Here is a 12864-nt window from a genome sequence, read left to right as displayed (position 1 = left end):
ATAGTACACGTTCTAATTAGAATATCTAGTTTAAAACTAATAATATTATCAGACAACTTGCTCTATCTGCGACCAAAGGTACAATCTCGAGAATTTCGTCCGCTCTGTCATTGCGACGTTCCACTTATTATTAATTTTCCGGGGAAACTCGTCGAAAATGGTTCTTCGTCTTAACGGAAGCTACCCACCGTTAACTGCTTAACGCCTTCGACCTAATTAACTGAAGTTATACAATGCAAGCACCTCTGTATACCCTTAATCACATTACATCGGATGTAAACAAGAAAGGGAATAGCTGTCGATCCGTGCCAAACCAGTTTTCGACAGGTGACTATAGAGGTCGTTGTCGGATCATTAGGCTTAACGCAAACAAGGCTAAATAGCGCTTATCTATAAATAGTATTTTATACAAGGTTTAATTAAAATTTATATATATGGAGTTTATTTTTCAGGTCTAAGCTGATATTTCTTTAAAATTTTAGCATTCTTCAAAACATAAACTCAATAAAGATGTATAATAAGTTATTTGTATTTAGCGTTCAACTGTTTTTAGTGTGTGCTGAATTTTGTTTAAAACGTTAGGTCAAATGGTTTTACCCTCATTAACCTTTTGCCTAAGCCATCATTATATAGAAGTTGGAGAATATCAATATTGATGTGCACATTCCTCTATGATACAATATAAATCTATAACATTCGGATTTTCGCTATTTTTAGGTCTATTAAATTAGGACTTATATCAAATCAGGTCAAAATATTGTAACAAATGTCTCGTTTTTTCAAAAAGCCGAAATTGAAAACAATTTTATTCAACATTTTTTTTACTTTGTACGATACCATCACTTCTCTAGAATTGATTCTATTTTGAATTGAGATTACTAGGAATTTTGCAACCGTATCAAAGAGGCCCCTCCTACTTCATCAGTCTGTAACTTTTTAGGATTTCTAATTTTTCCACTTTTTTAATTTTATGTATTTTTTAAACATTAATAAATGTTAAAATGGATAGTTAAATGTTATTTTTGTCATTTTAATTGAAAGAATACCTAAAATGCATGCTTCTAGGTTGCCTTTGATATCAATAAATCTAAAAAGACTTTAAAATTATAGTATATACAAAATAACCATGAACTGACGTCAATAAGATATATAATATATTATTTGTTGCAGTTTGTAAATTCGTTTTAATATTAGATAATATATTTCTTGTCATTTTATTCTAGTTAATAATCAGCCTACAAAAGTCGTCCACTTACCAAATGTCAGCAAAATTGAAATCTTGATTGAAAATGACTAATCCAAAATTAATAACTCGGAAACAGATCACGTATCTAGTCAATAAACGAGTTAATGAGGGCCCATTCTTACTAATAAAATTAGTTAGAGAGGTAAGCATCGATACTGTTAAATATAAGTTCTATTCAAGATTAAATTTATGAAATCTATATAGTCAGCGAGTGGTTTTACCAACCTAATCATAAGTTAATTCTATTATTTCTGTTACTCTAGAAACAAACTCTTTCCCGCAGAAAATTTAGGGATATACATCAGTTTGAGGGATCTAATTCATCCCTCAGTACACGGTTAGAAAACAATACAATAATATTTTTTTAATACTTCATTGCAAATATATTGTTCTTCGTGCTAGAAATAGGAATACATTTATTCCTTGTTCAGTGTTAGTAGTTTCCTCCAGAGTTCTAGAGCGACTACCATGGAGAAGTGAACTGTAAGTTCTTGTATATATTGTTGTATATTGACAATGAATCATACCACAGTACACTGGTTGAAGAAATATCAACAAGTGCATCGACATTTCGAAGTCTAGAATAATTTAAATAAAGTTTTGAAAATACCATGTTAATGACTGAAATATTTCGACTTATTATTTGGTATATATAAATTTAATGTTTAATGATTAAATAATTAGTTATTTAATGATAAATTAGTTAAATGATTTAATAAATGTCATTTTCTGTTTTAAAAATGCTATTAGGAATTAATAATCACTTGTTCGTATAATCATATTCGCAAATGTTTATCATTTTCTTTAGAACGAAAAATTTCTATCTATTATGATGGGTACAGACCTGAGCATTCGGGGCGAATTTCGTGGGAAAATTACAAATGCGCATGAGCAGAACTGAATTCGGCGAGCATTCGTGATGAACAGGTTTCAAAATTGGTTCAAAGTCGTAATGCGCACGCACTTAGTTCCAGTGTTCGTCACAATGATTTTCAGCGCTTTTCAACGAATAGAACGCAGTTCCAGGATTATGAATGACGTAGGTTTTGGTTTCGAGAAAATAACCCTGTTTTTTCTTGAAATTCAATTATTACTACAAAAATGTCTCATAAAAAAATACGAAAAATTAAAATATTTATATTTTTCTTGCAGGACTCTTATTGTGATATCTGAAATAATATTTAACTTTGATTTCTATTTTGCAAATGGTAATTACAGAAAAACGTGTCAAAATTATTAATTGTTTTTCTTATCTTTCATTGAAGGGAATTACATTTATTGATACTCTTCATACTACAAAATTTGTGAAATAATATGGAGAAAGAATTTCATAACTGGTGAGAGAAAAGATGTTTAATAATAACCTCTAATAAAATAATTATTAAAAACAAGAAAATATTAAGTTTGCTAACTAATATTTGTTTAATTCATAGAACAATGCAAACATTTAAAAATGTAACGAACCCATCAACATGTAAAAATAACCACCCATTAAACGTGCTATACTCAACAATCGCTTCTTAACTTCTTTCCAAAGAGAATCATACCTCTGACCTAAAATATAAAGAAAACTTATTAAATACAGTAGTTTTAGAGAAAACCTAAACCTAAACCACTCACCTAAGTTATTCTTTAGACAGCAAATATATCACTAGTTTTTTTCCAAGATATGTCTCAAATGTGCTTGTTAGCAAGTTTATTTTTTAGTTTATAATTTGAAAAGATACTAGCATAATATCCTCTTACAAGAACTGTGGTTGTTCAAATCACCTTAAAAATAGTGTACATAATTTGTATATATTCAAAATACATCATGCAGTAAATACAAATTCATATCTGTTTGTATAATTTCTGTCCCTATCATTGACAGATGAATTGCCTGGTGACTCAATTTAAACATTTTGTGCCACCAAATAAAGGTAATATTCTTAATTTTATTAGGTGTCTACCTCATAGTGAAATTTACACATATACATTCTTTTCTCTTGGGACTGAATGTATCTTCTGGTGATTTCGGATGATTTTGTAATCGTTACAGAATTGTAAATGTTTGAAATCTCTTCACGAATCTATAAATAAAATACTAAAGCCGTATAAACATAAAATTTGTATGTTATATTCTTACCGTAAACTTCAAATGAGTTGTATTTCAATATTATTCTTATTTTCTCCCTTATCATAGCTTTGTTTACTATGTTACCAGCCATACTTACAATAACTTGGTACTCTTTTAAAAAAGCTTAGACGGTACAAACTATTTTAGCAATAAACATTGCTTTTTAGGAAAAGAACCCTACACGTCCCGTCGAAAAATGATTCACAAGACATTTTATTTTGGCATGCCATTGTAAAAAGTATTGTTATATACAAAATAATAAAGGGTTTCGAAGCAAACGATGGAAACCGTCAAATGATTTTTGGAGACTGAGACTTTCCGAGAACAACCGAACGCCCCACGAATTGATTTCGATCACCGTGAATGGAGATATTTTCGCCGAATCCATGCCGAATCTTCGCGTAGGCCCTGAACGTTCGCTTCGTTCAACTCTGCACTCACCATTATATATCACAAAACACACAATATCACAATTTTCTTATATTTGTTTATCTTTAACTAAAATTAGTGAGGATTGGTCTATAGAGTGAGAGAAACATTCGATTTTTTTTATGGATAATATATATTAAGCTTTAAATTTTACCTGAAGCTTTTTCTTAACCCCGGTATATCTCGACGAATTCCAAAATCACCCCAACCGCATTTCTAATTCTCACAGAGTCATTATCATATAAAAACACTTATCTGTCCATCGATATACCGAAACGTCGATCGTTACCGTCGATACGGTTCGGTCTCATTATGGAATTATAATCTTGATGGCAGTTTAAATGGTTATTTGTAATTGGTTGTCAGATATATCGCCCAAAAGTCTAACATAATTTTGATTAAGTAGTTCCGTCTTTTGTTGGAATTACTCGGACTGGAGCGGTACCATAATACATTCCGGAAAAATAAGGCCAGCTTCAAATACATTTAACAGAAAAACCTTTGTATCCGCCCGAATTATAATTTGCATACTTCTGATTGATTGGTCAGATGACCGGTTCGATATCACTTATAAAAATGAGTTTTATAAAAGTGTCTATATTTCAATCTTCAGTGAATTTTTAAGTGTATAATGGATTAGAGTGACACTATGTTGGGCAATCATATAACTAATAGATTGTTCATAGATAGAAATAGATTTATGGTTTGAAGTATGTATTGAATTATATACGATGTTATATATTCATACATTTTATTATTCAATAAGATCTCCTCTATCATGATGCAGTATCTCCATAGACATTTTATTTTTTAAATTCTATTCATTTCGAAGAACGTCTAAATGAAAATTATAAGTATAGTAAAGTAGACCAGCAACTCTTCCAGGTTGGTTGGTATTGGTTTTGAAACAATCCTATATCCTATACAAACAAAAAATCCTATTTCAGAGAATTGTCGAAAGGAAAACCAAAAACCAAACTTCTAAAAGCTATCTTACGACGACCTGATGACCTAACATTCTTTCACATATTGAAGATATTTAGAATGTATATATTTATGAATAACAAAAGCACTATATGCATATCAGATATATGTCATATAATTTAGTGTGAGCTATTTTATTTCTTTTTTATATTTTAATTATTTTATATTATATTTAACTTTAAAATATACCTGTTCTGATGGTTTTCCTGGGCTTGGAGATTTTGATTTGAGACTTTTGTTCTCTATTTTTTTGTTATGTATTATTTTTTTCAGATACCTATCTATATTGTTATCATTTCTGCTTTAAATTATTTGCACTAAAATTATTACTTTTTCTCACTGGCAAGATTATTGTTAAACATTTTTAATCAGTTCAGCTGCCAAGAAATTGGTTAACTCAAGTATTTTCTATGTATATCAATATCTTTCTGGACTTGAATATACCATTTTCTAACTATTTTCCATAAAATTTTAATTCTATAATACATGTCAATATTTTGTATGTCAATGATTTGCAGTGGATATTAATTATAAGCTAGCAGACATTTCCCATATTGACGGGTGATGTGATTGACGTTTATTAAGGAAAAATCTTCCAAACTTAAATTATTTAACAACATTTATTCTCTATAACTTATTGGATACGAGTTCAACAAATTAGAAATCATTAAAATTGATGTAGCCTTTCTTGATATTTTAATAGTAAAATTACAATGGTGTTAACAGAAATTGTGAGTCTGTTGGTTTAACTAATTTTCAATTAACAATTATCTAGATTTTCATGTATTTGTAATTCCTAGAGATGTTTTGGCGAAATTTAAGTGTTTAATTGAATGTTGTTTGTTTACAACCATCCAAGGAGATAAAACCTTTCAATTATTTTTATATTATTTTTATAAAATTATAAAAATGGAAACTACGTTAAAAACTTGAAAATTAATTGATTTATCTCTACCTGCATAAGTAGTATGTTACTGATTTGCAGTGGACATCAATTATTACTAATAAGCTATAAGATACTTCCTATATTGATAGGTCATGTGAGTGACGTCAAGTAAGGAAGATGTTTCAAACTTAATTTTTTATTAAAATTCATTTTCCGTACAACTTTTTTGGATACGAATTCAATAATTCAGAAATCATTAAAATTGATCTAGCCTTTCTTTATATTTTAATAGTATAATTAAAATGGTGTCGACAGAAATTGTAAGTTTGTTTGTTTAACTAGATTCTCAAGCCCTATTTTGTTTTTAGTTTAGTTAGTATATTTTCATATACTTGAAAATTTTGCCTTTTTAAAGCTTCAAAATTACTTATACCAAAATAAGTTCTCACACCGTTTCTGAGTTATATCCACATATGAGTCTTACTGATGATCAATTCAGAGATGTTTTGGCGTAATTAAATTGTTTAATTGAATGTTGTTTATTTACAAGCGTCCAAGGGGATAGAACCTTTCAATATTTTTTATATTATTTTTATAAAATTATAAAAATGAAAACTACGTTAAAAACTTGAAAATTAATTGATTTATCTCTACCTGCATAAGTAGTATGTTACTGATTTGCAGTGGACATCAATTGTTACTAATAAGCTATAAGATACTTCCTATATTGATAGGTCATGTGAGTGACGTCAAGTAAGGAAGATGTTTCAAACTTAATTTTTTTATTAAAATTCATTTTCCGTACAACTTTTTTGGATACGAATTCAATAAATCAGAAATCATAAAAATTGATCTAGCCTTTCTTTATATTTTAATAGTATAATTACAATGGTGTCGACAGAAATTGTGAGTTTGTTTGTTTAACTAGATTCTCAAGCCCTATTTTATTTTTAGTTAAGTTAGTATATTTTCATATACTTGAAAATTTTGCCATTTTAAAGCTTCAAAATTACTTATACCAAAATAAGTTCTCACATCGTTTCTGAGTTATATCCACATATGAGTCTTACTGATGATCAATTCAGAGATGTTTTGGCGTAATTTAATTGTTTAATTGAATGTTGTTTATTTACAAGCGTCCAAGGGGATAGAACCTTTCAATATTTTTTATATTATTTTTATAAAATTATAAAAATGAAAACTACGTTAAAAACTTGAAAATTAATTGATTTATCTCTACCTGCATAAGTAGTATGTTACTGATTTGCAGTGGACATCAATTATTACTAATAAGCTATAAGATACTTCCTATATTGATAGGTCATGTGAGTGACGTCAAGTAAGGAAGATGTTTCAAACCTAATTTTTTATTAAAATTCATTTTCCGTACAACTTTTTTGGATACGAATTCAATAATTCAGAAATCATTAAAATTGATCTAGCCTTTCTTTATATCTTAATAGTATAATTACAATGGTGTCAACAGAAATTGTGAGTCTGTTGGTTTAACTAATTTTCAATTAACAATTATCTAAATTTTCATGTATTTGTAATTCCTATATTTTAAAGCTTCAGAATGAGTTATCCAAAATTAAGTTCTCACATCGTTTCTGAGTTATATCCACATATGAGTCTTACTGATGATCAATTCAGAGATGTTTTGGCGTAATTTAATTGTTTAATTGAATGTTGTTTATTTACAAGCGTCCAAGGGGATAGAACCTTTCAATATTTTTTATATTATTTTTATAAAATTATAAAAATGAAAACTACGTTAAAAACTTGAAAATTAATTGATTTATCTCTACCTGCATAAGTAGTATGTTACTGATTTGCAGTGGACATCAATTGTTACTAATAAGCTATAAGATACTTCCTATATTGATAGGTCATGTGAGTGACGTCAAGTAAGGAAGATGTTTCAAACTTAATTTTTTTATTAAAATTCATTTTCCGTACAACTTTTTTGGATACGAATTCAATAATTCAGAAATCATTAAAATTGATCTAGCCTTTCTTTATATTTTAATAGTATAATTACAATGGTGTCGACAGAAATTGTGAGTTTGTTTGTTTAACTAGATTCTCAAGCCCTATTTTATTTTTAGTTAAGTTAGTATATTTTCATATACTTGAAAATTTTGCCTTTTTAAAGCTTCAAAATTACTTATACCAAAATAAGTTCTCACACCGTTTCTGAGTTATATCCACATATGAGTCTTACTGATGATCAATTCAGAGATGTTTTGGCGTAATTTAATTGTTTAATTGAATGTTGTTTATTTACAAGCGTCCAAGGGGATAGAACCTTTCAATATTTTTTATATTATTTTTATAAAATTATAAAAATGAAAACTACGTTAAAAACTTGAAAATTAATTGATTTATCTCTACCTGCATAAGTAGTATGTTACTGATTTGCAGTGGACATCAATTGTTACTAATAAGCTATAAGATACTTCCTATATTGATAGGTCATGTGAGTGACGTCAAGTAAGGAAGATGTTTCAAACTTAATTTTTTTATTAAAATTCATTTTCCGTACAACTTTTTTGGATACGAATTCAATAAATCAGAAATCATAAAAATTGATCTAGCCTTTCTTTATATTTTAATAGTATAATTACAATGGTGTCGACAGAAATTGTAAGTTTGTTTGTTTAACTAGATTCTCAAGCCCTATTTTGTTTTTAGTTTAGTTAGTATATTTTCATATACTTGAAAATTTTGCCATTTTAAAGCTTCAAAATTACTTATACCAAAATAAGTTCTCACATCGTTTCTGAGTTATATCCACATATGAGTCTTACTGATGATCAATTCAGAGATGTTTTGGCGTAATTTAATTGTTTAATTGAATGTTGTTTATTTACAAGCGTCCAAGGGGATAGAACCTTTCAATATTTTTTATATTATTTTTATAAAATTATAAAAATGAAAACTACGTTAAAAACTTGAAAATTAATTGATTTATCTCTACCTGCATAAGTAGTATGTTACTGATTTGCAGTGGACATCAATTGTTACTAATAAGCTATAAGATACTTCCTATATTGATAGGTCATGTGAGTGACGTCAAGTAAGGAAGATGTTTCAAACTTAATTTTTTTATTAAAATTCATTTTCCGTACAACTTTTTTGGATACGAATTCAATAATTCAGAAATCATTAAAATTGATCTAGCCTTTCTTTATATTTTAATAGTATAATTACAATGGTGTCGACAGAAATTGTGAGTTTGTTTGTTTAACTAGATTCTCAAGCCCTATTTTGTTTTTAGTTTAGTTAGTATATTTTCATATACTTGAAAATTTTGCCTTTTTAAAGCTTCAAAATTACTTATACCAAAATAAGTTCTCACACCGTTTCTGAGTTATATCCACATATGAGTCTTACTGATGATCAATTCAGAGATGTTTTGGCGTAATTTAATTGTTTAATTGAATGTTGTTTATTTACAAGCGTCCAAGGGGATAGAACCTTTCAATATTTTTTATATTATTTTTATAAAATTATGAAAATGAAAACTACGTTAAAAACTTGAAAATTAATTGATTTATCTCTACCTGCATAAGTAGTATGTTACTGATTTGCAGTGGACATCAATTATTACTAATAAGCTATAAGATACTTCCTATATTGATAGGTCATGTGAGTGACGTCAAGTAAGGAAGATGTTTCAAACTTAATTTTTTTATTAAAATTCATTTTCCGTACAACTTTTTTGGATACGAATTCAATAATTCAGAAATCATTAAAATTGATCTAGCCTTTCTTTATATTTTAATAGTATAATTACAATGGTGTCGACAGAAATTGTGAGTTTGTTTGTTTAACTAGATTCTCAAGCCCTATTTTGTTTTTAGTTAAGTTAGTATATTTTCATATACTTGAAAATTTTGCCATTTTAAAGCTTCAAAATTACTTATACCAAAATAAGTTCTCACACCGTTTCTGAGTTATATCCACATATGAGTCTTACTGATGATCAATTCAGAGATGTTTTGGCGTAATTTAATTGTTTAATTGAATGTTGTTTATTTACAAGCGTCCAAGGGGATAGAACCTTTCAATATTTTTTATATTATTTTTATAAAATTATAAAAATGAAAACTACGTTAAAAACTTGAAAATTAATTGATTTATCTCTACCTGCATAAGTAGTATGTTACTGATTTGCAGTGGACATCAATTATTACTAATAAGCTATAAGATACTTCCTATATTGATAGGTCATGTGAGTGACGTCAAGTAAGGAAGATGTTTCAAACCTAATTTTTTATTAAAATTCATTTTCCGTACAACTTTTTTGGATACGAATTCAATAATTCAGAAATCATTAAAATTGATCTAGCCTTTCTTTATATCTTAATAGTATAATTACAATGGTGTCAACAGAAATTGTGAGTCTGTTGGTTTAACTAATTTTCAATTAACAATTATCTAAATTTTCATGTATTTGTAATTCCTATATTTTAAAGCTTCAGAATGAGTTATCCAAAATTAAGTTCTCACATCGTTTCTGAGTTATATCCACATATGAGTCTTACTGATGATCAATTCAGAGATGTTTTGGCGTAATTTAATTGTTTAATTGAATGTTGTTTATTTACAAGCGTCCAAGGGGATAGAACCTTTCAATATTTTTTATATTATTTTTATAAAATTATAAAAATGAAAACTACGTTAAAAACTTGAAAATTAATTGATTTATCTCTACCTGCATAAGTAGTATGTTACTGATTTGCAGTGGACATCAATTGTTACTAATAAGCTATAAGATACTTCCTATATTGATAGGTCATGTGAGTGACGTCAAGTAAGGAAGATGTTTCAAACTTAATTTTTTTATTAAAATTCATTTTCCGTACAACTTTTTTGGATACGAATTCAATAAATCAGAAATCATAAAAATTGATCTAGCCTTTCTTTATATTTTAATAGTATAATTACAATGGTGTCGACAGAAATTGTGAGTTTGTTTGTTTAACTAGATTCTCAAGCCCTATTTTATTTTTAGTTAAGTTAGTATATTTTCATATACTTGAAAATTTTGCCATTTTAAAGCTTCAAAATTACTTATACCAAAATAAGTTCTCACATCGTTTCTGAGTTATATCCACATATGAGTCTTACTGATGATCAATTCAGAGATGTTTTGGCGTAATTTAATTGTTTAATTGAATGTTGTTTATTTACAAGCGTCCAAGGGGATAGAACCTTTCAATATTTTTTATATTATTTTTATAAAATTATAAAAATGAAAACTACGTTAAAAACTTGAAAATTAATTGATTTATCTCTACCTGCATAAGTAGTATGTTACTGATTTGCAGTGGACATCAATTATTACTAATAAGCTATAAGATACTTCCTATATTGATAGGTCATGTGAGTGACGTCAAGTAAGGAAGATGTTTCAAACCTAATTTTTTATTAAAATTCATTTTCCGTACAACTTTTTTGGATACGAATTCAATAATTCAGAAATCATTAAAATTGATCTAGCCTTTCTTTATATCTTAATAGTATAATTACAATGGTGTCAACAGAAATTGTGAGTCTGTTGGTTTAACTAATTTTCAATTAACAATTATCTAAATTTTCATGTATTTGTAATTCCTATATTTTAAAGCTTCAGAATGAGTTATCCAAAATTAAGTTCTCACATCGTTTCTGAGTTATATCCACATATGAGTCTTACTGATGATCAATTCAGAGATGTTTTGGCGTAATTTAATTGTTTAATTGAATGTTGTTTATTTACAAGCGTCCAAGGGGATAGAACCTTTCAATATTTTTTATATTATTTTTATAAAATTATAAAAATGAAAACTACCTTAAAAACTTGAAAATTAATTGATTTATCTCTACCTGCATAAGTAGTATGTTACTGATTTGCAGTGGACATCAATTATTATTAATAAGCTATAAGATACTTCCTATATTGATAGGTCATGTGAGTGACGTCAATTAAGGAAGATGTTCCAAACTTAATTTATTTATTAAAATGCATTTTCCGTACAACTTTTTTGGATACGAATTCAATAACTCAGAAATCATTAAAATTGATCTAGCCTTTCTTGATATTTTAATAGAATAATTACAATGGTGTCGACAGAAATTGTGAGTCTGTTGGTTTAACTAATTTTCAATTAACAATTATCTAAATTTTCATGTATTTGTAATTCCTATATTTTAAAGCTTCAGAATGAGTTATCCAAAATTAAGTTCTCACATCGTTTCTGAGTTATATCCACATATGAGTCTTACTGATGATCAATTCAGAGATGTTTTGGCGTAATTTAATTGTTTAATTGAATGTTGTTTATTTACAAGCGTCCAAGGGGATAGAACCTTTCAATATTTTTTATATTATTTTTATAAAATTATAAAAATGAAAACTACGTTAAAAACTTGAAAATTAATTGATTTATCTCTACCTGCATAAGTAGTATGTTACTGATTTGCAGTGGACATCAATTATTACTAATAAGCTATAAGATACTTCCTATATTGATAGGTCATGTGAGTGACGTCAAGTAAGGAAGATGTTTCAAACTTAATTTTTTATTAAAATTCATTTTCCGTACAACTTTTTTGGATACGAATTCAATAATTCAGAAATCATTAAAATTGATCTAGCCTTTCTTTATATTTTAATAGTATAATTACAATGGTGTCGACAGAAATTGTAAGTTTGTTTGTTTAACTAGATTCTCAAGCCCTATTTTGTTTTTAGTTTAGTTAGTATATTTTCATATACTTGAAAATTTTGCCTTTTTAAAGCTTCAAAATTACTTATACCAAAATAAGTTCTCACACCGTTTCTGAGTTATATCCACATATGAGTCTTACTGATGATCAATTCAGAGATGTTTTGGCGTAATTTAATTGTTTAATTGAATGTTGTTTATTTACAAGCGTCCAAGGGGATAGAACCTTTCAATATTTTTTATATTATTTTTATAAAATTATAAAAATGAAAACTACGTTAAAAACTTGAAAATTAATTGATTTATCTCTACCTGCATAAGTAGTATGTTACTGATTTGCAGTGGACATCAATTATTACTAATAAGCTATAAGATACTTCCTATATTGATAGGTCATGTGAGTGACGTCAAGTAAGGAAGATGTTTCAAACCTAATTTTTTATTAAAATTCATTTTCCGTACAACTTTTTTGGATACGAATTCAATA

This window comes from Rhynchophorus ferrugineus, unplaced genomic scaffold, assembly GCF_030347505.1.
Source record: "Rhynchophorus ferrugineus isolate W39M unplaced genomic scaffold, kcgeb_rfMv2 rfM1, whole genome shotgun sequence".
NCBI classification, from domain to species: domain Eukaryota; kingdom Metazoa; phylum Arthropoda; class Insecta; order Coleoptera; family Curculionidae; genus Rhynchophorus; species Rhynchophorus ferrugineus.
The sequence above is the reverse complement of the archived record's forward strand: the minus strand, read 5'-3'. Positions refer to the sequence as shown.